Source organism: Macaca thibetana, chromosome 5, assembly GCF_024542745.1.
Source record: "Macaca thibetana thibetana isolate TM-01 chromosome 5, ASM2454274v1, whole genome shotgun sequence".
NCBI lineage: Eukaryota > Metazoa > Chordata > Mammalia > Primates > Cercopithecidae > Macaca > Macaca thibetana.
The window spans coordinates 181849924-181872960 of record NC_065582.1 but is presented as its reverse complement, the minus strand read 5'-3'; the positions used below and the strand labels follow the sequence as shown (position 1 = coordinate 181872960).

The 23037-nt window shown below is 57.9% G+C and overlaps 1 protein-coding gene across 3 annotated transcripts in view; it reads right to left on the bottom strand.

Moving 5' to 3' along the window:
- LRPAP1 (LDL receptor related protein associated protein 1) overlaps positions 1-23037 on the bottom strand; it is a 768843-nt gene that overhangs the window by 434225 nt on the left and 311581 nt on the right. The window lies entirely within an intron of this gene.

Sequence of the window (23037 nt, the reverse complement as noted above, 5' to 3'; positions counted from 1 at the left end):
CGCCTGGCGGGGCGCAGGGTCACCGCCGGCGGGAAGGTTAAGCAAGCAGAAGCGGAGGGGGGGGGGGCAGTCGGGGAAATTCCAGCGCCTCTCGGCTTTGGGGGAGAGTCGGTGCTCCCCGCAGGGGCCTGGTGGGGGAGGGGAGATAATCCGCCCCGGCAGAAGCGCCTCCGGGAGGCTCCGGGACTGCCACGGCCCCTTGGCCCGGGAAGAGGGCAGCAGTGGAGAAACACGGCTGCGGAGCGGTGGGAGCGCAGGGCCGGGGCCGCCCGCGGTAAGACGAGGACAACCCAGGCTGGGCCCGGGCGGTCACAGAGGCCGGGCTGGGGACGGGCACTCCCTAGGGTGAAGGCACTCGAGGTCCCAATGCGCGCCGAGCGCTCCCTGCCCTCTCCGTGCAGGCGCCGCTGGCAGTGGCTTCGTTCCGGTAGTTTAAAACCGTGGGGAGAAGCGGGGCTGTTGAGCGCTGAGACGCAGCCCTGACCCAAGGTCAAAAGCCGCGCCTAGAGCAGTTACCTCGGACTTTGCTCTTGCTGGTAACGCACTGGGCCACACTACAGGGGGTATCTCGCCACCTGGTCCTTGGCCGAGGGGGAGCGCCAGCTCAGTGGGGTAGCGTGGTCCCCAGTGGCGCAGCCCGTCTGCCCCAAGCCCAGATTCCGGGGCAGTTGGGCAGAGGCCGGATCCCCTGCAACCCGGCCTTCGTGCCACCTCTGCCGCGCTCGGGTTCTGCCCAGGAGTCCAGGCTGTGTTTGGCCGGAAGGGGCCCTGGGCCCATTTTGAGAACGGCGTTACTACCGAAGGGGTGGGTGGCGGAACTAAGGAGGGAGCCGGGCTGCGACCTCACTCCCACAGCCTCCCGTTACCTCGAGAGCCTCAGCTGCGTCGTCTGGGTAATCGAGGCTCAGGGCTGCCCCGAGCAGAGGTGCAAGGGGGACCCAGGTAGGCCACGGTGCAGGAGGGGATGTCGCTCCTGCCGCGGCCCTGCGCCCCGGGAAAGGCCCGAGGCACAGGAGGGCACCATTCTTGGGACCGGAACCGACGGGTAGGGCCGCAAGGCCAAGCGTCAGAGACCGCGTCTCCAAACCCAGCGCAAGCCGGCGACCGCCAGGGCTTGGCTGCGGCAGGTCATTCTGGGGAATCCGGTGCTCCGAGGCCGGCCCTAAGACGAGAAGAAAGCGGGACGGGCGACAGAGGCGGCCCAGGGTGCCCGGGAAGGGGGCAGTGGTGGGAAACGAGAGCGCGCCAGGCCCCGTGTGGTTTCCCCCGTGCTTTTTTCCCCTAAACTCTTAAGACCAATCGTGCGCACCTGGCACTCGGCCACGTCCAAATCTGCTCGCTCTGTCGCGGTGTGGACTTTCCCCAACTTTGAAACGGGGAGGCGGGTGGGGCGGGGGCTTTGGGCCGACAGACAGTAATTCCTGCCTGGGAGGGTGGCCTCGGGACAGGCGATGGGTCCTCGGGAACGGTGCCGCGGCAGTCACTCGCCAGCTGTCGGCGCCCACGTCCCCGCGGGGGCTGCAGTCGCACACGCCCCGCTAGACGGACTGGAGGCAGGCGTTTCCCGGAGCCAAAGCGCGCACCGACGCCGGTAGCGGGCAGGCGGCTGGGTAGGGGGAGTCGGCTCGCCGTCCGCAGCGTCGTGGGGCGGAGGCGCGGCCATCGGTGTCCTTTCCTGGAGAGGTTACACCAGAGCCTTGAGCAACCGAGAAAGAAATCCAGACAAACAGGGAATGAAGAGCCTTATCCGGCTTAAAATGCGTAGATGCTGCGGGCGGGGTGGGCTGAGGGGTGGCGACGGGCGGAGGACCCAGGAGGACCCCGCGGGGGAAGCCGCCCGCCCTCGGTGCTGGCGCCTTTGGACCCCCAGCTGCTCTCGGGAACCCGGGACCCGGGGCGCCTCCACGCGGGCGGCAGCCGGGGAGGGGCGTGGGGGGGGGGGGTGGTGTAGGGTGAGGGAGGGGGTGGCGTGGGGGGAGGGGTGGTGTAGGATGAGGGAAGGGTGGTGTGGAGGGAGGGGAGGGGTGGCGTCGGGGGAGGGAGGGGATGGCGTGGCTGGGGAGGCAGATGGGGGCCGTGCTGAGCTGGCTGCCTGCGCTCTTTCGCCGCCAGGACTTCTCGGCGAACCCGGCCTGCGTCCGAGGAGGGCGTATTTACGCAGTTAGGCCAGCGAGGACGCGGAAACCCAGTGGAGGAGCTGCAGTGAATGCGGTTCCTCCAGACTGTTCGGCTCGCGATAGCGTCTTCGTAGGCGCCTGTGTTTGCGGGGTAACCGCGGGTCCCATGCACCCCAAAGCCTCAGTCTTCCTCCATAAAATGGGGCTAACAGGACGCCTGGGGATGAGCCGTGTGGCCCGCGGTGCGCCTGGGCTCTCTGAGTTTCTCGAGGAGTCGCCCGCAGCTCCAGGAGGGCCCGAGACAACTCGCAGCTTCGCGGTGGCAGACGCCTGGGTTAGCACACGCGGTCAGACCGGGCGCGGCGGGAACAGCGCTCAGGGGACGCAACTTGGCGCTCCAGTTGCGCGCAGCCCAGCGCGGCTGCAAACGCGGAGCTGGGGAGGAGGAGATAGGGCAGGACGCAGCCGGGAAGACTGCCTGGAGGAGGTCAGGTCAGAGCTCTGCTCTGAAGGGTGTGAGTCGGGGGTGTTGAGTGTCCTCTACCGTCATCCCACCGTCTTTTCCCAACCCACACAGGGCAAGGATCCCGCCCCCAAACTCCGACTTTCCCTGGGGTTTCAGGACCGGCTCACAGTGGCCTTGCGGGATTCAAACGCTTTGCGGGATTCAAACGTGCAGCCGCGGGCTCGGATTCGTTTCTCAGTCCGCGGATGGGATGGAGGGTCTGTGAGCCGCGGGTTTTCGGTTTTAGGCGAAGCAGTGAAGCAAACAGTGGCTCTCCCAGGGAGCTTTTGGGGTGGGATGGCCTAAAGCGCAAAGTGAACGTTCCCGTACGATCTGAGGTCAGGGAAGGGGACTGGGCATCTGAGCTGTGAGCGACACGAAAGCCACTTCCCAGGTGCTGGGAACAGTGGAGATGCCTGCGCTTTAAGGCAGCGCCTGGAGTTTGTCGGAAGGAGTCTAGGAGCTGAGTTTGGGGTTAGAGCTCCTAAGAGGAGACGAGGAGAGAGCGGTCCCTGCGGCCCCAGCGACAGGACAGCATTGGGACTTGGTGCACATGGGATCAGTGTTGGGAGGGGAGCCGAGGCCTGGAATGGGCAGTGCAGGCGCTTCAGGGCCAGTGAGGCATCCTCAGGCCTGCTCTCCCTACTCCCCGTTGGCGGAGGGGTTCAGAGATGCCTGCGGGGCTGAGTCTGTGCCTGGACCAGCCACGCCTTGCCGGCAACCACCACGACCTGGGATGGGTGGGGAGGATAGTGTTGGTCCCAGCTGCAGCGCTGAGGTAGATAGAGCTCTTTAGTAATTTTTTTTTTTTTTTAAGATGGGGCCTCGCTCTGTCACCCAGACTGGACTGCAGCGGTTCCATCACAGATCCGTGCAGCCTCGACCCCTGCGCTCAAGCGATCCTCCAGCCTCAGCCTCCTGAGTAGCTGGGACTACAGGTGCACACCACCAGAGGCGGCTCGGGATCATCATATTATACCCATTCTCCAGAAGAGGAACCTGAGGCTCAGGTCACTCAGCAAAATCCACTAAACACAGTGAAGCGGGTGCACTTCACTCGGAGGCCAGTCAGCCATTTGGGATGCACCTCCCAGTCCAAGGAATAGCTGGACAGTGGGGAAATGGAACGCCTCCTGGAGCCAGGACTGGCTCAAAGAGCGGTGGGTCATATTCGAGGTTGAACAAGCTTGAAGGCCGGCGTGGGGAGCACTGGGTTCCCCGGAGGGAACAAGTCTCTGCACAGCCAGGCAGAGACTGGGGAGGAGGAGGAAGTGCAGCAATGCCCCCACCTTTGCTGCAGGTCCAGTCCCAAAGAACAACCTGGTTGGGGGCATGGTGCCAGGGCTGAGAAGAGGAAGACCAAGTCTCCCCACACCTCCTCCACTCTCCAGGGAGCACTGTCTGGCCGACTTCCATTCGTGAAAATGCCAGATCAGGTCCTGGGGAGTGGAGCTTGCAGGGGCACCTGGGAGAGCCTCTGCCCGGCTGGAGCAGTTGTCAGATTTGCTTGGTTTGCTGCTGCAAGCGATTAGATACAGAATTGGCTCACTAAGTATGGGTCCGAGCAGCCCCACCCGGCGACACGAAGACAGTTTAAGTCCCCTGGAGTACTGATAATCTGCTGTCTCTGGACTCCCTGGCTCTGCCTGGGCTGCTTCTATAAAATGGGCAGCCACGCTTGGGAAAAGCAAGGCAGGGTGTCGTGTCTGTGAGTGCTCAGACAGCACCAGGCAGGGCTGAGTGTCACCCACTTTGGAAGATAATTGGCTTGGGGTCACCCATTTTGACCCAAAATGACCCAAAACGAGTGTCACCCATTTTGGAAGATAATTGGCTTGGGGACGCCTCTGTCCTCTTGGCCTCAACCCTTCCTTCCCCCGGGGATGACCCTGGATATTTAAATTTCAGGGGAGTGAACAGGAATTTCTGGCCCTGGGAGCTGTTAGGATGGTTTGAGCCCCCTAAGGTAAATCCAGCCTCTGCCTCCTCTGGTTGGTGGCCCTGGGTGAATGCCACCACCTCCCAGGAGGACCTCTGCTTTCTCCTGGCAAAGCCTGGGTGTGAGCCTGGCTCCAGGGTTACCTGTCACGATAGATCGTAATCTTGCACGTTGCTTCACTCGTTCGTATCACGTCCACAAACTGTTCTGACTTGTTCACAGCTACAGCCTCACTCATCAAACTTTGCCCAGCACAGACAGATTGGGAATGAAGGAACAAATGAATGAGTGCGGGAGGGGCCCCACCATTTACTAGACCCAACGGAGGATTTCAAGGGAAGCCAAGTTCAGCAAGGGCGCACATCACCGCTGGATGCTGGAGGTTCTGGGCCCTGCAGGGCAGGCACTGCACCCGCCATTTCCCTCCCTGCGCCAACCTTGTGCGGCAGTGGCTCAGGACCAAGTCTTGTCGGGGTCTGTGGGGCCCTGGAGCAGCAGCGAAACGTCCTTCTGAGAAGTTGGGGGAGGGTCTTTGAGATCCCAGAGAGGCAAGGGGCGGAGATAATTCGTAGCAATTTAACAAAAGGCAGCTACTTCCGTGGGGTGGGATAGCATGTGGTCCGGGCGCAGTTACTGGGTGGCCCCTGAGCGTGGCAGTCCAGGGCCCCTGCTGGCCTCGCCTTTCTGGTTTATTTTTCCTTTTCTCAACCGCGTTTACTCCTGTGCAGCACAGCACATCCTCCGGGGATCTAAACGAAATCCCCTACAGGAAAGGCGGACTCCATGCACGGCCCTCAGGCACCTGCCCAGTCCCCTTCTTGCAGGTGCCGATCTCCCTGCGCAAGGGAAGAGGCTGGGTTTGCAGCTGGGAGGTCCCGCCCAGCTCGGCCTCAGCACTGGGAAATCGGGCCAACTCCTTCCTTTCTGGGGCTCAGTTTTCCTTCACAGTGGAGTCGGTGGAAGGCTCTAAGGGACCATGAGGGCCGTGTGCTGGGTAACCGGGAGTTGACTGGCTCCCATCCATCCTTCAGTGCCAGTTCTCCGCCTGCTTTCAGGAGGTTTTTGGTTTCAATCCTTTTGCATCAGCTTGGCCAAGAAAAGGCCCTGGAAGCAGTTGGGGTCGCCAAGCATCCAGCCCGGTGGTGCAGGGAGACCATTTGGCCCGGCACCCAGCATCCAGCACATCATGCACCCAGTACCCAGCACCTGGCACCCAGCACCCGGCACCCAGCACCTGGCACCCAGTACCTGGCACAGCACACACCTGGAGCATTCAGTTCCTCCTGGGCTGGGTGCAGCAAGGCTGGGTGCGCTCTCTGCGTTGGGAGGGCCAGGCCACCCCAGACTTCTCCCTTTGGTATTGGGGAAGGGGCAGCCTCCTCTCACTGGAAACGTGTCAGTTGCTGCAGCACAGCCTCAAGGGCTGGGGGTGAGCTGTGGGGTGCGGAGGTGGAAGGACCTGAGTAGCATGGACAGTCTGGGACCACTGGCCTGTGCACCAACGCTGCAGAGGAGGGAAAGGCTCTGTCATCGTCTTGGTTCCTGTCACCCTCACTACAGCGTGACTATGTCTATTTTTCCATTGAGAAAACTGAGGATCAGAGAGACAATGGACCTCGGAGGTTGGCTTGGCATTTACCAATCTGGGGGTGGGGGTGGCACCAAGGCCTGAGACCTGCACCCAGCCTGGGGAGCCGGGAGCAAGCTGTAGGTGGCTGTTGGCAGACTTATGGCATCAGTATCTCCCAGCAACCATACATCTGCCTCCTGGTAAAGGCGGGAGGCTGGGGTTGTTTCTGGAGACTTTGAGTTAGAATTGTGATGATGGGCAGGGCTGAGGCCCCTCCCCAGGCATTAAATGAATAAGAGGCAGGCAAAATATCTCCCTGCCCCTCCTGAAGAAGCTCCCCGCCTGGTGGAAGTCCTGCCTCTGTGGACCAGAGAAGCCTGCTCCCCCCAAGTGATGCTGCTGTCAAGGGCCCATCACAGCCTCATCTTGTAATTACACTTTAAAGCTGTATTCAGTCAGAGCATCTATGTGAACTCTACAGGTGCTGACCAGGGAGTGGGTTCTTCCCTGCTTGGGCTGCCCCTCAGAGGGCACTGAGATCATCCTCTGCCCTTCGTGGACCCCAGTTTCTCCCTCCTGTAGAGGGACCCTGTTGGACTGAAGTCTCAGCAATCCCTCAATCTCCATTTGCTGATTGTTAGCCTCCTTCAGTCTTTGCCTCCTCAATTGCCATTTCATTAAGTGGTGCTCCCTTTGCATATGTGGGGAAGAGTGAAGTTCAGGAAGCTGGTGCTCCAGAGACCCTGCAAATGATTCCTAATTAGGTTAGTTCTCTAAACTTCACATCAGCTTATTGCTTTCAGATGAAGATTAAATGGAAGTGAGCTATTTTCCACTTCAGATGTCCCCATGGGACAGCCAGGCTAGTCACTGCCCCCTGTTGGCTTTCTGCACTAATTGCAGGCAAAGAAACAACAGAGGACAAGCAGCATTGCAGCTACTGAAATTTTGCGGCTGCTTGACTTGAACACAGAAGTGGCAATAATAAAGTCTTTGATGGATTCTAAAGGGGGTCAGGGACCCTACTGCTTCCCTGCTGTGTAGAACCACAAAGCATGAGCCAGAAGGAGACTTGGGGCCCAAGTCTGCTCCTGTGCCCTGCACTCCTGTCATTTGTGTGTGATTGGATCCTAAAGAGTGCCTGGCCTGTCTTCCCATGTGGGCAAGGACAGGGCTGTGCTCCTTCTGGGATCTCTCTTGGGGCCAGAACAGGGCCTCACCTGTTGACTGCATTACATCAGTAGTTGTCAGACAAATGACTGAGCAAATAAATGAAGTGACTTCATTCCTCCAGGCCTGAATTTGTAGTCTATGAAATGAGGATAGAAGAGGCACTGCCTCCGTGGGGATGATACATTCCTGGCTGGGAGGACTATGTGAACACCACAGGACCCTGTGCTGTATTGCCCACCCCATCCCCCACACCCCCAACCTCACCTGCTGGCCGGGCCTGCCAGGAGCCCTGGGTCATTGCTGTCAGATTCAGGTTGCATATTTGGGGGCAGGAAAGGGGGCGGCTGTGCATGTAGGATTCCCCTCGAGATGGTCTGATTAGCATTTTTAGGAACGAGGAAGAAGTATTTTTAAAGCTCACTTCAGTTCCTCTCCTTCGTAGGCCCATCGGAAACATTAAGATATCATGTGTATCATAGAAACGGTGTGGGTGTGGAGGTGCAGGGGAGTTTTGTTTTGTTTTGTTGTTTTGAGACGGAGTCTCGCTCTGTCGCCCAGGCTGGAGTGCAGTGGTGCGATCTCAGCTCACTGCAAGCTCCGCCTCCCAGGTTGGAGCGATTCTCCTGCCTCAGCCTCCTGAGTAGCTGGGACTACAGGCGCCCACCACCACACCCGGCTAATTTTTGTATTTTTAGTAGAGATGGGGTTTCACCGTGTTGATCAGGCTAGTCTTGATTGATCTGACCATGTGATCTGCCCGCCTCGGCCTCCCAAAGTGCTGGGATTACAGGCACAGGGGAGTTTTAAGAGGGAAAATGCACATTTCCGCATCTCTGTCCAAGGAGGGTGTTGTTATTTCAAGTCAGTTCCACAAACTTCCTGGAGGTGGCGGCCTTGGGACAGGACGTTCATCCCGGAGCAGCTCTACTTTGCCTTTTTAAGCCTTCAGAATAAATTAACCTTAGATGAATACTTCCACTGTGCTAAAGAAGCGAGAGAATTCCAGCAAAATCTGGTTCATTGACAGACGGTTGGCCCGGACAATTCAGGTCCAAGGAGCTGTGTTGTTTTAGCACGTCCTCGCCTGGTCCTGAGAATGTAATGTAGGGTGATTTGGACACTAAGGTTTGTGGGTAAATTTATTTGGGGTTATTTTAAAGCTGGTGTCTGTCCCCATCTTCATCTTGGTGCTGTGAGTCCTCTGGGGGCACCGTGGACTGAAAACCAGGCCCCACCTTGCAAATGTCCCATGCGGTGGTTGCCCTTCCCACCCCAGCCCGGTCCAAATGATCCCTTCTGGGATGCTCAGAATAGACTGGTGGGGACAAAATGAAACTTTGTCGGTTGCTAAGAATCACAAACACAGGGATTCATGCTGGGCCGTGTAGAGCTGAGGGCAGTCAGAGACCGCAGTGCAACAGACTCGTTCCCCTAAAGGTGGCGCAGGTCTCCAGGCTTGTCGTAGGGGCTGCGTCTGTCTAGAGGAATCTAACGGGGGTCCCGGCTGGACTGGGGCCCACTCCTTCTTCTCAGGCCTGGGGTGTTCAGAGAGCTGCTGCCACCCTGTCCTCTCTGGCAGCACAGGCTTTGGGTCTTCTGTGGAGTTGGGTGATAAGTGTGTCAGATTTGATGGGAGCCCAGTCATCCATCCAGCTGTCGCCCCCACTAAGGGGTCCCCCTTCCTGCCTGCCTCCTGCCAATGCGAGTAGTTGTCCCCAAGGAGGGCTGTAGCCAGCCCCGAGTGGGCTTACCACCAAGAGGGGACACAGGGAGAAGAGGCCAAGGAAGTCGAGATGTGGGAGACGTGATTATCCCCCACCCCAGATACCTCCACAGGGGCTCGGGCTAGGCTCCCAGCCTACAGGGAGACTGAAGTTCAGGGTTAGAGGACACTCAGACCACCTCCTTCCCATCCCCTGAGCCCACCCCTCCCTGTTGGCTTCTGAGAAACCCAGCCATGCTGCCACACTGCGGCTTCTCCGATGCACTGAAGATGGCGGGAGGAGGTTGTCTTGTCAAAGGAAGGGACCCCAATGCACAGCTTGAGACCCCATTAGATGCATCACGCCTCTTCCCAAGGCTCTCTGCTGGCCCTTGTCATGGAAGATCCCCACTTACCTTCTTGTCCTTATAATTGGTCAGCCTGGGTCCAGCCGGCGTCAGCCCGAAGGGTGGGCACTAGCCTGGAGCTTGCCTCTTCCTTACACCCAGTCAGCTCTCAGATGTTCTCGAACAGCTGGCCTCTGCACTCCTGGGGTCCCTTTCTAGCATCTCGGAAGCACTGTCTTTCTGCACGTCGTTACAGGCTTACGTCAAGTGGGTAGTAGGAGCAAAAAACATGAGTAACCTTGTATAGTAGTGAGTTCCCTGTCAGGACAGGTATGTGAGCGGCAGCAAAATGATCCCTGTTAGGAGTTTTCTACATTGGGCCATTGTTTGGGAACCTCCCTTTGAACTAGTTTTCCAGGCTGATTCCTAGATGAGTCAACATTTCTGTTCTCTGGCTCAAAACTGCATTTTCTGCAGTCCCTGGGGTAGCGTCACCCAGGCCAAAGGAGCAAACAGCTGCTACGCTACATAACTTTGGAGGGGCCCTGGCCCAAGCTACTGCACTGGAGGCTAATGAGCATTTAGGGCTGAATACTGTCTGCTGTCATCCCTTTTTGCTTCTATAGCGAAATAGACTGGGTAATTGATAAAGAACAGAAAAGTATTTCTCATAGTTCTGGAGGCTGGGAAGTCCAAGATCAAGGTGCCAGCAAATCCGGTGTCTAACGGGGGCTTGCTCTCTGCTGCTAATATGGCATCTTCTTGCAACATCCTCACATGGCAGAAGGACCACAAAAAAAAGTGAACTCGCCCCCTTAAGCCCTTTTATAAGGGCACTTCTTACCTCCCCAAGGCCCTAGCTTGTCATATCCTTGCACTAGGAATTAAGTTTCAACATGAATTTGGGAGGGACACAAACATTCAAACCATAGTAATATTTCCTGAAGATATCAGGTGCTAATACCTAGAACCTGTACATGTTACCTTTTGCAGGAAAGGGTGTTTGCTAATGCGATTAGGTAAGGATTTTGAGATTAACAGGGAGCATCCAGGTAGGCCCTAAAAGGAATCACATATATACTTATGAGTGGGAGGCAGGGAGACCTGGCCACAGACACACAGAGGAGAAGGCCACATGAAGGCAGAGACAGAGTTTGGAGCCATGTGGCCACAAGCCAAGGAACGCCCAGAGCCACCAGGGACTGGAAGGGGTAAGAAGGAGTCCCCCTGAGGGCCTCCCGTGGGGCACAGCCCTGCTGACTCCTCATTTCAACCTGGTATTACTGACTTTGGACTTGTGGCCTCCAGACTGGGAGAGAGTACCTTTCTGTTTTTTATGCCACCAAGTGTGTGGAACTCTACGAGTCCAGGTGGACTAAGGCCAGGTGCATGTGGATTGGTCTTTGGTGTTTCACAGACAAAACTCAGCGTCGTAGCTAGCCCGGAGCCCAGGCTGCAGCTGCAGAGCCACCCAGCAGGACTTGCTGTCTGAGGTCTGAGGGGCCTCCACTCTCTGTCTGAAGTCTCAGGGGCCTCTGCTCTCTGCCTGAGGTCTGGGGGCCTCCACTCTCTGCCTGAGGTCTGAGGGACCCTCTCCACCCTCTGCCTGAGGTCTGAGGGGCCTCCATTCTCCGCCTGAAGTCTGGGGAGCCTCCACTCTCTGCCTGAGGTCTCAGGGGCCTCTGCTCTCTGCCTGAGGTCTGGGGGCCTCCATTCTCTGCCTGAGGTCTGGGGGCCTCCACTCTCTGCCTGAGGTCTGAGGGATGCTCTCCACTCTCCGCCTGAGGTCTGAGGGGCCTCCATTCTCCGCCTGAGGTCTGAGGGGCCTCCATTCTCCGCCTGAGGTCTGGGGAGCCTCCACTCTCTGCCTGAGGTCTAGGGGGCCTCCATTCTCCACCTGAGGTCTGGGGAGTCTCCACTCTCTGCCTGAGGTCTAGGGGGCCTCCATTCTCCACCTGAGGTCTGGGGGCCTCCACTCTCTGCCTGAGGTCTAGGGGGCCTCCATTCTCCGCCTGAGGTCTGGGGGCCTCCACTCTCTGCCTGAGGTCTAGGGGGCCTCCATTCTCCACCTGAGGTCTGGGGAGTCTCCACTCTCTGCCTGAGGTCTAGGGGGCCTCCATTCTCCGCCTGAGGTCTGGGGAGCCTCCACTCTCTGCCTGAGGTCTAGGGGGCCTTCCATCAGGAATGTTGGTGGGGAGGGTGCTTCTCCTCCCACCCTGTCTACACACAGCCATAAGAGAGTTTGAGTGGGGCAGGGAGAGAAAGTTTGATTCTTGCCTTGTCTCCTTCAAAATCCTTCTCACACTTCAGTTATCAAACTTGTCCTGCAGACGTCAGAACAGATGCGCTGTGCAGGGCCCTGGAATGAGAAATGGCTCTGCGGGGGGGTGCCGTAGCATGCAGACGATTCCATTTCCGGTCTTCCCCAGGCCAAGCCTCTGCGTTCCAGCAGCTCTGGAGGAGCAGAGATTCCCGTAGATGATGATAGATGGGTGGGCGATGATGTGGCCTGAGTTCACCCCTCCAGCCGGCAAATATTTCACCCCTCTGGGACCTGCCGAAAAGCTCACTGGTTTGGGACGACCAGCTCTTGGCAGTGAGGAGGTAACGGTCTCCGCAGGCCACTGGCACGAGACGGGGCCGACTGCCTCTGCCCGCTCAAATGCCAGCACCTACTGTGCGCAGAGCCCTGAGCTGGGGTGCAGACAGATGTCATCTCTGTCCTCCGTCTGATGACAATCTCGGCAGCCAGCAGGGGGTGCGGCAGATGGTGTGGTGCTTAGAGGAGCCTGGGGGTAGGGAGGAGTGGATAGGCAGGAGGAGGAGTCCAGTTTGACTCTCAGCAGTGCCCTCCCCACCCTCCCTGCCACACCCACTGCAGATGCAGGGCTCCCTTCCCATCCTGAGTTGCCCACCCACCCACACCGGGCTCCAGAAGGGTGGGTGCCAGTGACATATTCACTGCAACTCACCAGTCCCCGACTTTGAGTAAAGACGAATTTACACCCGGAGAGTGGCCACTGCTTACACTCCTCAGTCTGGCAAAGCCTCAAGAAGGAGGTGTGCTACCTATAGGCAGAGGAGGGGGGAGACGTGTCCTCTACGGCGCTGGTGGAAGGCCCAGGAGGGTCAGTCTTTTGGAAAAGCAATCTGGAAAATTGGAGTAACATCAGTGAGTGCACACACCCAGCCCATTAGGCCCATCAGTAGTACACCCAGGAATCTCTCCCATAGAAACAGCAGCACCAGCGCCTAAGGAGGCAGCAGCAGGTTTCTTCCCAGGCCCATGCGGTTGCAGGGCTCTGCCGTCATCAGCACTGAAGACAGGGTGAATCCCGTGAATAGGGAGATGCAGAAATGTACCCCCCACCACCACGGAAATGAGTGCAGCCACTAAACAGGGAGTGGAGGCTGAACCAGAAGACAGAGAGGGATTTCCAGGGCCCACTGGGTGGGAAAGAAACAGGCAGAAGAATGTGTGTCATGGATAGAATGCACGGAGAACAGTGAGCCCGAAATCCAACTGCCTGTACGTTGCAGCCACGCATGCCTGCGTTGCTCTGTGTCTCTGCAGGATTCGCTGAGCATGGAGAGGAAGAGCAATGCGTAAAGACATCGGGCTGGCGATGCGGGTTTTGGAGGGGGATGGGATGGGAGTGCGTGTGTTCCTGATGGACCACATAGAGCCTGTGACCCCATGGGTGGGAGTGGGACCTAGTGTCCATCTGGGTGGCATGGCAAGATGTATGGCTGTGGGGGCATGTCAAGGGGGTAGGGCTGTGTGGGCATCTATGTGGACCTATGGTGTGTGTGTGTTTGGGGGGATTTGTGAGGGGTTTATGGGGTGAGGTGTGTATACGGGGACGTGTGTCGGTGTAGATGGGGGAGTGTGTGAGGGGTTTATGGGTGAGGTGTGTATACGGGGACGTGTGTCAGTGTAGATGGGGGAGTGTGTGAGGGGTTTAGGGGTGAGGTGTGTATACGGGGACGTGTGTCGGTGTAGATGGGGGAGTGTGTGAGGGGTTTATGGGTGAGGTGTGTATACGGGGAGGTGTGTATACAGGGATGTGTGTCGGTGTAGATGGGGGAGTGTGTGAGGGGTTTATGGGTGAGGTGTGTATACGGGGACGTGTGTCAGTGTAGATGGGGGAATGTGTGAGGGGTTTATGGGGAGAGGTATGCATAAGGGGTTGTGTCGGTGTGGACAGGCATGTGTTTTCATATGTGTGTGTATTAAGGCAAGGGTGTGGGTCTGTGTGTATAGGTTTGTAGATTGTGTTTGTGTGCTCGGGCATGTGTGGACGTGGATGGGTGTGTGTGGGTATGTTGATGTGTGGACGGGGGTGTGGGTGTGTGTGCAGGTGGGGCTGTGTGGGTGCAGGTGTGGATGGTGTGTTTATGTGACTGTGTGGGGGTGTGGAGGGATGGGTCTGTGGGTGTCGGTGAGTGTGGGGTGTGTGTGTGTTTAGGCCTTTGTCTGCCTAAAGAGACGCTGGGAGAGACCATCCCAGAATGCTGACGGGGGTCTCAGAGCGGTGCTTTCCAGATGGCCTGTTATCTCCGCATCGTGGAGGATCTGTCCGGTTGTCTGTGTTGAGCATGGATTTATATACTATAAAAAGCCATTTTTGTTGTGGGAAAAGAAGGTTGAGGTGAAGGCAGAGACCCTGACGGCCCACAGGGGCAGCCTGGGCACCATGAGGCATGGGCCAGGTTCACACACGTTGGGTTCGGGGGGCTGTGCCAGTAACCTGTGCCCCACCTCAGCTTGTGGGGACACGGGGGGTGCCCAAGGCAAGGTGTTGCATGAACTGTCTTTTTTGCTGGTGTGGGTGCGTGTTCATTCCTTTGTCAGAGGAAGAAATTGAGGCTCAGAGAGTCCAAGTGGAGGCTCAGGGTGGCAGAACAGACTTGGTGGGTCTGGTGGGCCTGGTGCAGAGCCCACCGTTCCTGCCTCCTCCAGTAGGTAAGGGGGCTACCCCGGGGCCTCCATGGCCACGCCCTGACTCTCCCTCAGTTTCACATCGGTGGGTCCATGGGATGTGAAACTGCTGCCCTGCTCCGACCCCACGCACCTGCACATGTGAACCTGGAGGGCCCTCCCAGTCTTTCAGGACCCCCACACCTCTCTTCCACATCATCTACTCTCCTTCCACAACTGGGCAGCCTCCTTGTACCCCAAGCCTCTGTGAGCTTCTACTAAGGGCCAGACACCCCTGATCACCTCCAAGTTATCTCTTTGGTGACTTTTTAGTATTTCCATTCCATTTTTTTTTTCAAGAAGAGCAGCATTTTAAAAAATTAATACTTGCACTTGGTACAAAACTCAAACCGTGAAGTTCTGAACAGTGCAGAGAGGCAGAGGTCGTCCCACCTCTGTTTCCACACCTGGTTCTGCTGCAGGGAGGTTCTGTCATCCCTGCCCACAGATAACCATGTCCGGGGGCTGCAGGAGCCAAGGAATGCCGGGTGCTTTAGAGCCACAGGACTGTATTATCTCATGGTTCTGGAAGCCAAAATCAAGCTGTGAGCAGAGCCAGGCTCTCTCTGAGGCTCTAGGGAAAGATGAGGCCCAGGCCTCTCTGCAGCTGCTGGTGGGTCCCTGGCTGTGGCAGCACTGTCCCCACCTCCACCTCCGTCTTCCCACGGCATCTCCCTGGGTGCGTGTCTGTGTCCACATTTTCCCTTGTTGTAAGGACACCAGTCATGTTGGATCAGAGCCCACCCATCTCCAGCATGACCTCATCTGAACTAATTACATCTGCAGCCACCCTATTTCCAAATAAGGTCACCTTCTGAGGTCCTGGGGCTTAGGACTTCAACATGTGAATTGTAGGACACAATTCAACCCAGGATAGATATACACATCATCAACCGTAAATGCACATGTCGACACATGGTTCTGATGTTGATGGAGGTGCCAATGGACGTTAGCCCCCACCCCTTACTCACCTCCTGTCCTCTACTTGTCTGATTACCTCAATGGGTCCTCGGGGCGGCCCCATAGCAAGTGCACACCATTGTTTCTCCCAGCTGCATAACACGCCAGTGTGATGATGAACGCCTGTGTGCGTCACAGCTGCCGATCCGCATGAAGGCTCTTTCCATTGTTTGAGATTACAAATCCTGCTGCAGGGAATAAGCTGGGGTGGGGGTAGGGGGGCGGTGAGAGGGGACATCTTCAGGCCCAAGTCCTTGTGGGGTTTTGTGAGCATTCACGAGGAGTCCAGCATGGGGTCTACAGCCAGGCTCACGTGGAAAGTGGTTGCCAAACCTGTTGAAGCTTCTGACCTCCGTCCACCTCCAATGTGGGGGTGGGGGGCTTGTTCCCTGCCCACCTCTTGCAGCCCTCCCAAGCCCCCTCCTACAGAAAGGATTGCTAAGCCTGGAATTTTCCTCCAGACTTAACCAGAGATGCCTGCACCAAACATTTCCCCAGCACCCCGAGCATGTGCTGCCCCGATGCAAGGAAGTGCCGTTAGGTCACGGCGTCCATTCCAAGACCAACAGGGCCAAGCGTCTAGACTGGTGGGGCTCCTGTGCTGGCCGGCTGTGGTTTCCAGAAACTTCCCTCCGGGTACTTGGGAAAAGGCTCCCTCCACCGTGGCTGCCCCAACCCTGTGTTCCAACCTTGTTCCTCCAACCCCAAGTCACTTCTAATCAAGGTCACAGGCAGCCCGAGCTGGCTGCAGGTCCCCTGTGATTTGGGGAACTCAGAGCACAAATCTGTGCTCCATTGTGGAAACCAAAACCTACCCACCTCGAGGTGCTCTCGATATTAAAACCAGATATTCCCACACCCGGAGCCTTAAAGTGACCACAGCTTCACGTATCTTCACAGAGACCAGGAGAGGCTGGCGTCCAGCGGGCTGTGGCTGAGTGCAAGACCCGTCTACCTCCAGTGCCTGATTTTGGCATAACACCTCTGAAAGTCATCACCAGAGCATCCATCCTCTGGGCGGTTTCCTGGGGACAGAGGTCCCTCTAGCAGAGTGAGTTGGGTGTGCACTGTCACTGTCTCCCCCAGCCACCACAGCCACTCCCATGGGGCCTCATTATTACGTCGATTTCCAGAGGAAGAAGCGGTGCTCAGGGCGGTGAATAGCGTTGTCTTCCTGCTGCTCCCATGGCAGAGCTGGGACCCAAACTCACGAATTTCTCCCTTCGTATGGGGGTCTGAGAAGAGAGGTTCTCCAAAGCCAGTCTACCTGCAGGTGTGCTAGGGCCTGCCACGCACGATGAAATTGGGGTGGGGGGGAGCAATGGGGTCCTGGGTGAGGGGGCTGGACAGTGTTTTCTGTCCAGTTCTTTTCATTGTTGTCCGTGTTTAAAAGTTTTCAAAATCGAAAGAAAGTTAAGAGGGAAATCCTGCACTGAATGGAGGGCAAGGGAGCCCAGCTTGGTGGCCCTAGCACAGGGCAGGTGTTGGGGCCAGCCCCTGGGGTTGGGGGAGGAGCAGCCCATGGGCACAGCGTCCCCTCCTAGGGTGGCTTTGTTGGAGCTGCTGTCCCCGCTGAGGGGCCAGACGTTGGCGCGTCTGCCTCCCAGGCCGGCTATGGGCAGGTGGAGGGGACCCTTTCCAGGGACTGCAGCAGCGGAGGTGGCTTCTCAGCTCGCCCTAGCGGTTCCAGGCTCCAGGGGAGTCACCAGCCTGCAGGGAGCCAGGCGTAGGGGACACACACATGAGGCTGCATCCCGGGTGGGCCCTCCCTGGGAGAATGGTGCCCATGGTCACCACAGCTCCCCGGGACAATGAGTGACCCCAGGCAGGGAGAGGCTGAACCCCGTCGCTGCAAGACCTGTGCGACCAGGAACGCCGAGGTCGACATCTTTCCCCTCCCCCTCCTTCCATCCCTCCCCTCTTCCTTTCCATACCTCCCCTCCCCTTCTGCATGCTTCCCCTCCCCTTCTCCCCGCTTCCCCTCCCCTTCTCCCCGCTTCCCCTCCCCTTCTTCCCATCCCTCCCGCACACTTCCCCTTCCCTCTCTCCCTCCATTTTCCTCCCCTTCTTCCTACCTCCTCTTCTTTTCTCCTTCTTCTTCCTCCTCTCCTTCCCCCTCCATTTCTCCCACTCCTTCTTCCTTTCCATCCCCTCTTCCTTCCTCCTCCCATCTCTTCCTTCTCAGACCCAGTCCTTCCCTCTCTTTTCACCTCCTTCTCCCCCTTTCTTCTTCCCCTCTCTCCCCTCTCCCCTCCTCTCCCAGCTCCGCCCCTCCCCCCGCAGCCTTTGGGTGTGGTGCTTGATGAAAATTCTTCTCTTTCCAGGTTCTAAAGAGAGTCTTTCACAAGGAAGGAATGGCTAGAGCCCCAGAAGAAAGCCACAGTAGGTTTTGAACATTTTGATCTTTTTCAAAGCATTTGGTCTCTTTCAGCATATGCAGAAGGCTTGTGTGTGTGGTGATCTGCACTCCCCACATCCCAGCCCAGGGGTGGGCATTCCTGCTGTTCCCGCTCGACAGTGGGGTACACCAAGATCCCTCAAGGGCAGTGACTTGCTCACTCCTTAGTGGGCCAGAGGCTGAGCTGGAGTGAGGCGCCCTAGTTCCCAGCCACATCTTCACAGCTGCAAGGACGTTTTCTGCTGGCGACGACGTGGGGATCAGACTAAGACAACAAGAAGGTCTCGAGACTGTTCTGCTCCCCAGGTCTGAGCGTGAGGGGCTAAAGGGAGAAAATAAGACACAGCCAGGTTCAACAGCCAAGGGTTGCCTGGGGCCCCCTCCCTCCACACCCACCGACACCAGATCTGGCCCCACAGACAGCAGAGATGGGCCTCCGCTTGCCCCTGCCTCCAGGGGGCGTTATTGCTCATCCCTGGACCATGTCAAGAACCTCCGCTTGCACCTCTTCATCTCCTGTCCACCCTGCATATGTATGGCGTTCAGATGACTCTTCCTAGGGCCCAGCTTTAACCCTCCCTCCCCAGCTCAACAACCTTCAATGGCTCCCCATTGCTTTGCAAATTAAGAACCCAACCGTATTCTTCAGCTTGGCATGCAGGGATCTTCATAACAAGACCCCAATTCATCATTTTTCCCTCCTTCCCAGCAGCTGTCTCATATAAACCCAACCCTCCAGCTTCCTAACATGCTCAGCTCTGCACCCTCTCAGCAAGCAGAGACCCATCACCCCAAACAGCCAGGTGTCCCTTCATACCCGTCACAGCGTCACACGTATAAAAGTCAGATGAGACGGAGTGCTGGCGAAGATGTGAGGAAACAGAAGGAGTTACAGTTCTTGTGGAGAATGATTCTGAAGTGCTTCGCGAAGATTGGTCTGTATAGATCCATCACCCCAGGATTCCCATTCTCGGGCATTCATCCTCAGAAAAACTCAGGCTCTTACAGGAAGATGGACCGGTCGGTTCATTCCAATGTTATTTGCAAAAGCGGAGAGTCAGAAGCAGCCTACAGATAGATCTCCCAACGGGGAAATAACTGCCCTGTGGCACCTGGGCTGAATGACCGCAATGGTATTTCTCCTTGGTCAGTCTGACAATGTGACTTCCACATTCTTCCTTCTGAGAGCTGGGTCCATGTCCCTTCCCTTGAATCTTGGGAGCTGTGACTGCTCCAATCAATAAGTATGGCCGAGGGTTCTCTTCTCTTCTCTCTCTCTTTCTCTCTCCCTTGGTCTCTGACCTCCTCTACTTGTCCTGGGAACCCGTGCTGTGAGGAGGCCCAGGTCCCATAGGGAAGCCCCAAGCAAGGGTCCCTGAGTGCACAGCCAGCATCAGCTTTTGGATAAATGATCAAATGGGCTTTGAGAAGAGCCCACCATCCCGACCTCTGGCTTTGAGTCTTCTAGAGGAGACCCAGATTTCAGGAATTGGAGACAAGCCATCCCTGACCCGGAGCGAGCATGGAATCCATGGCTGTTCCACACCCCGAAGGTTTGGGGAAACACGTGATAGAAATGGAACCGTGGCACATGCGAGTGCTGGGCTGTGCAGAGAGCGTAAAGAGGAAATAAGCACTGCTGCATGGGCCGGCGCGCTATTGACCTCAAACATATACTTTCAAAATGACAAGTAGTGGAGGTGTGAAATGTGACGCTGTTTCTATAAATTAAGACACCAGAGCAGGTACGTGGGGCAGCACAGGTGAGGTCAGGACAGGTAAGACTGGATGAGGGATGAAAGAAGCAAGAAAATAGGAGAAAACTTGAACTTAAAATGGACATTCTCTAAAACTTCCAAAAGAAAATTTGATTAAAAGGAAACCAAACCTGTGCCAGCGGCTGTGGTTTGCCTCCCAGATCTACACTCTGTGGATTATTCCCACTCACTCATCTGGCTGCCAGCCCCCAGGGAGGCACTGGGGACGCCGGTGAGGAAGGCTTAGGCCCTGTCAGGCAGCTCCCTGTCCAGTTGAGAAGGGCACTGGGTTCCCTGGAGAGCGTTTGCTGGAAGTTACCAGGTGGGTCAGGATACAAGAGAGAGGAGGCACGCAGGTGCAGGAGGGGAGGGAGGCCTAGTGACAAAAGTGGAGTAGGAGACGGTGGGCTTGGTGGCGCACTGCCTGCATGGAAGGATGGCCGTGTGTTCGGATGTGTGTCGGGGGTGCCCTCACAGAGATGGGAGACAGGAAGGATGGCTGTGTGTTGGGATGTGTGTGTGTCGGGGGTGCCCTCACAGAGATGGGAGACAGGAAGGATGGCTGTGTGTTGGGATGTGTGTGTGTCGGGGGTGCCCTCACAGATATGGGGAGACAGGAAGGCGACAACTCATTCACTTTGAGGCGTTTTGCTTTTTCTGCATGGGGGAGTCCTTCAGTCCCAGAATTCGGACGTGCCCGACAGTGACCAGAAATCTTGAACCGTGGTCCCAAGAGGACGAGAAACCCCGAATGAAGGCGGCGACTTTGCGGGGTCAGCCCCCGAGCGCGAGGAGCGCGCATCCCGACCTCCCCCTGCCCTGCCCGAGACCGTTCTTGGGCTGTGAACTGCGAGCCGCTCTGACCTGCCGCGCATCGAAATGCGTCAAGCCGCGAAGGCAGCGATTCCCGTTTGCGTCTCTGCCGGCAATTCTGTCTCCAAACTGGGCCTCACCACTCACCTGCATGCAGGATTTCCCTCCTGGCCGGCCCCGCCACCAGCACCGACCACAGAGGCACCGGCCTGGGCCAGCACCAGTCCGGCCAGTTCGCGCATCCCATTCCGACCCTGCGTCTTAGCGTCAACGATCTGCCCAATTGCTCACACCCATGCCTCGTGGACCAGGCTTCGTCGCTGCAGTTGTCGGGAAGGTAGCTGGGACCCAGTGTGGGAGACTCAGAGTGTGGACGCGCCAGCCTCTGCCCAGCGCCTGGCGCCCGCTCTCTCCGCAAACCCCAGATAGCGGGCGCCCAGATGAAAAGGGCGCATGGTCCTCGCTTCAGATCCACCGCCCCGCTCCGCTCCCACTCTAGGCCCCACGCCGCAGCGGGTGGAAGCGCCGCTCTCACCCGCGCCCCCCAGAGGCAGTGGGAAGACACCCGCGAGCGCTACGCGCTCAGAGCCACCGACCCGCCTGGACGTGCCCAGCCTCTACTCCCAACAGCCTGGCACCGGTAGGGACGTTTATCGTCCGCAGTTATAGGATCAGAGACGCGAGGTGCCTCCTTCAGGGCCATACAACCCCAGAGCGGAGGGAATTAGAATTCAGACTCAGAGGAAGCCCGCCAGGCCTGAGGGAGAGAAGTGGAAATGCCACCAACCTGGGCAGGCAACGCTGGACGGGGCAGGAGTGTCCAAGCGCCGCTCACAGACCCAGGGAAGCCTGCGTGAATTGGATGGCTATCAGAAAAATGGCTATCAGATAGCCATTGTCTTTTTATCTGGACCCTCTCTGGCCCCAGTTTCCTTATCTGTCAAAAGCGCCCTAGTGTAGACGGTGTTTGCTCCAAGGCTAGCGCTCCAAACGAATCGAATCGGGCGCTCTGTCCCAATTTCCTTGGCCCAGTCCCCTCTGGCTGGGGTACCTCTGCTCCTTGGAGTCTCTCTGACCCTGGACATCCCAGGGAGCAGGGCTTGGGAGACCTCAGCTCCTCCCTAAGATCCCAACTCGCTCCACTTTGGCTTAGTGGCCTCGTCAACAAAATGGAGGGAGGAACCCCCATCTGTGTGGCTGCCTCCAGGCTAAACAACCCGGGGAGTCCCTGTCATTGATGATTTTTGCCCCTCTTGGGCTAGGATGCCGGGGAAAAGGAGATGGGCTGAGCATCTTGTCTTGGAGCCCCCGGAAAAGCCCTCCCACTCGAGATCGCGGCAGCCACGGAGCACTAGAGGTCCTTCCTGGCAGCTCCCAGAAAGCGCACCCAGGACGCGCTCCCAAGAGGCGCACCATTTTGTCTCTGCGAACCCAGGCCGGGAGGGCCCTGCTGGTTAGGCCTCCGCTGCTCCTGGAGCCCCACCGCCCCGCCAAGCAGCCGGACTACGGGGCATCGGTGCGGGGCGGGCCGGGAAGGAAGGAATTCCAGGCTTGCCGAAGCCACCTACCCTTTGGGAGAGTCTCTTCTCTCTTCCCCCGACAGTTTTTTCCGCTGAAAAATGGGGGCGATGCTCCCTCCACCGTGCTTATTTGGCAGAAGTAAGCAAAGCGGAAGCCCCAGGCCCGCGGTCACCTCCGGGAACGTGGGCGGTACTCGGGTGGACAGGGGCCTGGGGCTGGCCCTGGGAGGATGGATGTATCTCTCCGAAATAACCCGCATCGGGTGAAGCCAGCTTAACCCGTGCTTCCTCGCTGTGACCTAATGTAGGTAAGTCCGAAGTTTACCCCAGATCGGAGACAGCTCCAGGGTGCGTTCTGTTCCCGAACTTCCCGCTGCAGAAACGGGAGGAACTCCCCACCCCTTCAGAGCGAAGAAACGGAGGCACAACGAGGGATGGGGCCTGCCCCCAAGACCTCCGCCCAGGGCAGAGGCTGGGCCAGAAGCTCCCACCCTCTTCTAAGGCCCTGGCTTCCCCAGGATCGGGCGGTGGGGGTGCCGGCTCGGTGAGGACCTGCGTAACATCGAGCGGGCCCGTCGTTGCACTTCCTTACATACTGGTACTGAGCCCGGGAACTGGAGAGTTCTACCGAACTACAGTTGGCATTGAAAGCATCTTTCATTAAGTGCAAATATTAAGATATGCCACATTTCGCAGTCCTGTTTTGGCAGTGTTCCCATTTTTAAATTACATGCAAGGTCTTTAATAAAAATATGCGGCTCAGCCTCTTGCAGTTTCTTGGGAGCTCCGGGGTCTCCACGCCGCCCTCCACACATACACAGCCATTCAAACGCACACTCGAGCACACACCACGCGCGCGCACACACAGTTACTCACGCTCGGTCCAACACCCTCCTCGCAGCGGGGTAATTACAGCTCTGGCCGGAAGGTGATTGGCCAGCCAGTTCCTCATCTGGGCCCCACAGCCAATGGGTGGCCGCTCAGCCCAGGCCCCGCCCCCCCGGAGCTGGTGGCGCGGGACGGGGGAACTGATCACGCGGGGCCGGACCCAGCGCTACCCCCCGCCTGCGCCCGGGGCTGCCCGCCCTCGGCTGCGCCGCCGCCCGCGCGCTCAGGTCTGGGCAGCGTCTCCCAGCAGCAGCGGCGCTCGGGGCCCGCGCAGCGTCCTCGGGGCTCAGCGGGCCGCCCTCCCGGCCTAGCCCGCGACCCCCCCCGCCCCTGCTGGCCCCTCCCCCTCCCCGCCCCCAGTGAGGCC